The following is a 6,684-nucleotide window of genomic DNA, read 5'->3' as shown; positions in this document are numbered from 1 at the left end:
TTTTTCTCTCAATCGTTTCACCAGTACACAACCTTTTTTGATCTTTTTTTTTTTGAAATTGTGCGGAAATAGTTTTTGGGTCAAATATCCGAAATTGGGATGATTTTGTACAGTCCCATGAAATTTATTGCGTTCCAGTTAAATGTCTGAATATTTTAATTGGGGTTAATAGAAATTGTCTTTTGGTGCAAAAATGTACTGTCATTTTAAGGTTAACCTCTATTAAGCAAAATATTTATTAAAATTAAAAGACGAAAGAAAGGCCACCACTTGAGCTATTTTTTATGTCAAATAAATTAAACATATTATTTTTAAAAATTAATTTATCAAATTTCTCTTTTCATAAGTCAATTAACAAAACCAAAAGGTCCTTTTTTTATTAATTTATGATTAAATTCGATTACAAAAAAGGTCTCCAGCTGCATTGTATCATACTTCATTGATAAACTTGTTAATTTGGTGTTAATATCCTTTTATATCTCATTCTTTTTATTCTTTTTGTTTTGATGTTATCATAACTGACCCTTGGCTTGATAAAGGAATTCTCCTCATGGTGGTCTTTTAAAATTTTATATAGGTTCATATAATGATGAGGCATTTTATTTCTTTATGATTTATAATACGGGTCAAACACAACACAAAGAGGATCGAAGAGATTATAAAAATGTTATCATATCACAATAAAAATGATATGTTTATTGTGCTGCCTGTTTTTTTTTTTTTAATTCTTTTTGTAAAAGGACATTTAATTAGATTATGATTGGTGGCCACAGCCAAAGAGAGATAAATTGATATTTATTTGAAGGGCATCCTAAAAGTCCAGGTTTTTGAAAAATTTAAACCTAAATCACCTGTATCAGTATATTATGAAAAAATGTTAATATTTCTGTTTTTTATCTTTCATTTATTTCATCCTTAATAGTCGAAGGTTGCAAATGGGTAGGGATTATACCTTCACGTGTCTCATTACACAATAAAAATGTTTACAAAGTTGACACACACGTTGCAGCTTTAGCAAAACAACAATAAACAAACAAACAACACACCCACATTCAATATTTTGTCGGATGTTACCTCAGGAAAAATAAACAAAAAATCGATGACGACGTCAACGTTGCACGGCAAAATATTCGTCCTTTAGCCAAAAGTCTTATGATATCTCGTCGAAGATATCATGAAACAAAATCCTCCAAGTTATCTTCAATTGAAATCGGGCATTATCTCCTTCGAATGCCAATATTGCTGCCAAATTACCTAATGGGCTTCTATTACAACAACCAACACAGAGAGGGAGTGTTAAATAATGTTAACTGATATTGTTCCAAAGGACGATAGATACACTTTGATGCAAAATTTGGTGGGGTGGCTTTTGTGCTTTGTATATGATGACGGTACAGTACATGAAAAAAACCATAAATTATGCTCCCCTTCCTGTACAAAAAAAAGTCGATAGAAGGTGAGATTGTTCTTTCTTCCTTCTTGTCTTCTTCTTCTTCAGCTTAGTCCTTCTTTGTAATATTATTTTCTTTGTACATTATTTTGGATTTTGTGTCCTTTGAGAGAGAAATTGTTGGTGTTGGGGTTTTTATTTGAAAGAGCATACACATGACATTAGCATTACAATATCCTTTTCTACACTATGTATAAGGAGTTTGCATATTGCATATTCATGGCTTGACAGAGTAAAAAATAATATAAGGTAAGCCAAAAGCTCTGTGTGAACAATTTATGTGAAGTGCATTTTCGAACGATAAATTTTCTTTAATGGGACGAAAGGATATTTATCCTGTCTGTAGACCATTCAGGTGGTAATTTAATATCACTTTGAATGAACACACAAGAGTGTAAAATGATGTTTTTTTGTAGCAATAAGAAACATTTGGCATATAGAAATTCTTTTGTCTTCTGGAGTTTCAAATGAAATTGAATTGTTTAGTTTTGTGTGAAATATTGTGTGTAGTTAATGGGAATTATATTTCTGGAAAGGTTTCTTTGTTACAATATTGATGAATTTTTTTTTATTACAAACTAGTGATATTGGTGAGAATTGTTGACACTTCATTTCGATATTTAGTTAAACTTTTTTTCATTCTTTTTTTTTTTTTTTAATTGTTATTTTTTTTTTGCTCCAACTTCTGGATTGTCTCAAATTTGTTTTCAAAAAATCTTAAAAATTAAGGTTTTAGAACCAAAAATAACAAAATTCAGTTGATTTTTTAATGTTTTATAAAATTTAAAAAACAAATTGAATTTTGAATACTTTAAAAGAACAATGGAGTTTTAAACATTGTTTTGAGACACTTTTTTCAATTGGACAAAGCATTACCGAAAATATTGTTGGAAAAGACGAAAAATAAAATGCACGACTGGGGTCGCACGTACTTGCTCTTGCAGTTCAAAGCACTTTTATGTTAGTCTACTTGTAGATTTTAAAAGCTGGCTCTAAATTAAAAAAAAAAATTGATATTGAGGAAGAGCCGACATTTAGGGCATGAAAAAATTTTTTTTTTGTTATTTGACTTTTTTGAGAAAAAATAAAAATGCAGTTTTATTGCCACTGCTTTAAATATTACGTATACAAAGTTTAATCAAAATCGTTAGAGCCGTTTCCGAGAAATTCGCAATATCGTATTTTTTTGTATGGGAGGTATACGTTCTAAACGAGATATAAAAAAACAAAAAAAAACCAACTTTCAGAATTCTATAAAAATCATCTGTACCAAATTTGAAGAAAATCCGTCCACCCGTTTAGGCTGTGGAAATGTGTACAGATGGACGCACAACCGCACAGACGCACAGACGCACAGACGCACAGACGCACAGACGTACAGACGCACGGACGGAATTGCGAGACCCACTTTTTTGAAATTCTCCATCATCGTAATGTTGGTTTTGATTAAAACCTCAAATTTTTTTTTCGACACGAAACCAATACTTGCCCTATAGAGCAAGTAAAAATACTGTAAAAGTTTCAGCCCTTAATATTAACATTTAATACCGCCGCACAGTGGGGCAGCCCCATATAGTGTGGTGATATAAAGGTTATTTTTTAGACTAAAGCTATGCGAAAAAAGATCACGATTTCTAAACTTAACAGTAAAATTGATAGAATGAGCATATTTGTTTTGTTCAAAGTCTTTGATTTATGTTTATTCATGCGGTTGAAGTTGAGAGATTTAGAGCAAAAATTCAGTTTTTAATAAGTAATAAAAAGGGTGTTCTTTTGTTTTTTTGTTTAAACTCAATATTATTTGAGAAAAAAATAAAAAAAAAATTTCTGGCATAGATAAAAGTAAGTAAATTACTATTCTTTTGCAAAAAAAAATTTTAAAAAATCTCTTATATTTAAAAATTGAATGAGAAAATAATGAATTTTTTGAAACGCATCTTAAAGTTTTTTCTCAAAATCTTCTGTTTAGGCAAATATTTAGCAAGTCTACAAATAGAGAAAGCATGATAAGCAATTTCTCTATAAGCCCATATAAACACTTTTGCTAAATATTTGCCTAAAATATTTTTAATGACATTTTGAACTTCAAAAAACGGTTTTTTTTAAAGAAAGTGCTTTTTTGTTTTTATTAAAATAAATTACAAAATCATTCTTTTTTGACAATCATGCACTGATTACTTATAAACAATGTTTTTTTCTTTTTAAAAGTTGTTTTATTTTTTATTTTATTATAAGAAGTTTCGTGAAACAGGGTGATTTGTAATATAAAGTTAGTGCTTTTGTTTTTTCCTTTGACAAACAATTTTAATTTTCTATTAACTTCGAAATAATCGATGAGAATTCAAAAATAATAATTCAATTCAATTCATAAAAGTATGCAATTTTTCATTTTTGTTTCTTTATGACGTTATCATCTAAAATTATTGTAAACCGACATTACAGACAACTATTTGACGGTATTTGACTATTTGGCATATTGCCAAAATGAAAACAAAACTCTAATTTCCCAAAAAATGGATACATCGATCTTGTTTAAAATTTTTTGTGATCTGAGGCAGTGATGATTGTACTTTCGAAGTATTTAAAATATTTTTTGAACACTAATTCAGGGTACTGGCCATATAACCGTTTTCTTGATTTTTGCTTTGTCGTAAATTTGAAAAAAAAAAAACGTTTAAATGGCATTAATATTGGAGTGCTTTATTAAATAAATTTTATTTTTGTGTCGATGAATTTTTTTTTTAATTTGATTTTAATGTGTACCTAGATGAATTTTTTCTTTTTAATGGCATAATACATTTTTTTTTTTTTGAAAAATGTTTGACAATTTTTATTCATAAAAAACATTAGAAAAAACTGCTCTAAAATTAAATTAAAAATATTTTTCATAAATCTTAACACAAAAAGATTCATTATTATATGTGTAAGCAACTTTTGGTTAAAATCTATAGAAAGTTCTTGCAAAGCACTCTTCTTGGTATTTGGAGTCCTTCGCTTACTTTTTATAAATTTAGCGAGGGAACTAATAAAAAAAAGCAAAACACATTAAAAAAAAAAAACTAAAACTAAAAGAGCCTTAAGTTCATGGTTATTTTTCTTCAAAAAAAAAAAACTAACTTTAAAATTATTTACCTTCAATAATATTTAAAGTAGAACTTACATGATCCGAAATTAATAAAAATTTATCTTTGAAACAATTCAATTAAAAAGTATCCACCTTAAAATGTTCAAAGGCGCACGTGAATCAAATTATATTACAAAATGCTTTAAGAATTTGTTCTTTTTTTTTTTTGTTTTGTAAAGAATGGTTTTTATGATAAAATTTATTATTATCAATCGAAGATAATAATAAATTGGCTTATGCACGCAATTGGAATGTTGACGTCAAAACTAATTGGATATCATGATTGTGATAGTGATATGGCGTTTCTTTATTTGTTACCAATAAATGTAACTCTCAAAATTAATTTCTATTGACGCTTGTAATGCTTTAAATTTTTAATGAGATTTGTGTTTTCTTATAATTAATCAAGATAAATGTTTTTTTTTTATGTGACAACAAGAATATAGGTTAATATTGTTTTGTTCTGCTTTTATATAATAGTAGGTTGGTACCTAACCCATTATAGAGGTTTGAAGAACCTATTTACTAGCACTTGCCAAGTATTGATATCCAACTTGATAACCAACTCAAACAATTTTAAGTTTATTTTATTGGAAAAGAATCAATAAACGGAGTTTAAAGAGTTAAAAGTAGATTAATATCGATGTACCGCAGGAAACTGTATTAAGTCCACTTCTTTTATGCTATAACTCTATCTAAACGGTTTCTATAAACCTTTAAACAAACCTTTAGATAAGTTCCCAACCAACGAGATTTACCGGTCTAACAGTTTATTTCCAAATTAATAAATAAATCGTCAAAAATGCCACGTAGTTAAAATAAAATAAAAAATTAAGTAACACATTTTCTGTTTGTCTCTAAGTTATTTGCTGCAAATTAAAAAACTCAAGAAGTTAACAAATAATTCGAAAATATCGCAAAATAATCATATTTATTGAGATACTACTTCTTAGCCAAGAATGCCACATAAATTACTCAGTTAATTAGATAAATTCCGTATGCAATTGAAACACAGCATCCTATATGGTCGACACTAGACTCGACTCTATGATGTTGATGTTGAAAGAAGTTTTGAGCAGGTCCTTTTCGTAAACAAAACAAGTTACTTCGTGTGTATGTCTTTTTAACTTCATATAGTTAAAGCTTAAGAACCAGCTTCAATCAGCTGGATACCTCATTCCAATCCGTTGCACTTTAAATTCTTTTGCACGCGGCACCAACCGACGCGTGAGTCCGGGCATCGCAGTGGCAAATGTTTGTGTTGTTTTTTTTTTTTTTGTAGAAAAAAAAAACCCTGAGCTGCTGTTCACATTACCACCCATGATGAAAACAATTTGAGAAATTTCCTTACGCGACGCGACGCGACATTGGCGACATGACAAGACACCAAAGCTGTAGGTCCCCAGAATAACCGAGTCTAATGTGGTCCTTGGCGCTTTGGTGGACCTCTCTCTGTGAGAGTGTGATTGTTTTTTTCGGTCTTCGGAAGGAGTCGTCGTCGGTTGGCGGGACTAGAACAGTGGCCTTGCCGATTAATCGTTGTAAAATTATCAGCGCAATTAAAAATGACAGTTCGGCCACTGTGTCCCCAGAGAGTGTACCGAGATTGGCGTGGACTCTAATCGTGCGCTAATCGATTGTTTCATTATTTATGAACGAGGCCATGGTTTACCTAGGACCAAAGTCTATAAATTGCATATCGAAAGAGAGAAGAATGCTTCCTGAATTACGTGCTCTGTACATATCAATTGGTTATTCTTGCACAAAGATTGCTTCGGACAGCACCTACCATCTCTATAAGCAAGCACTTCCACTTTGCTGTGATGGTAAGTTACTATATCTACATGGAACTTGCAGTTGAGGATGATTCTTTGTTGCAGTCGGGACTTGTCCACAAGGTGATTTGAAGTAATTGATTGTGCACTGGCTTGTGGACACTGTGGACAGGTTATTATGTCAACATTATATAGCGCTGCAAGCTGCGGCACAGTGGGTTATTGCTGTTGTTGCTGCTGCAGGTTGAACAGAGCGGATGTGGGCGACATGCATATATGAATCTTATAGAGAGAAAACTCTAGACAATGTTTCGGTTCTATAGTAGTAGGTAAAT

The sequence above is a fragment of the Episyrphus balteatus genome, chromosome 4 (genome assembly GCF_945859705.1).
Source record: "Episyrphus balteatus chromosome 4, idEpiBalt1.1, whole genome shotgun sequence".
NCBI lineage: Eukaryota > Metazoa > Arthropoda > Insecta > Diptera > Syrphidae > Episyrphus > Episyrphus balteatus.
The sequence above is the reverse complement of the archived record's forward strand: the minus strand, read 5'-3'. Positions refer to the sequence as shown.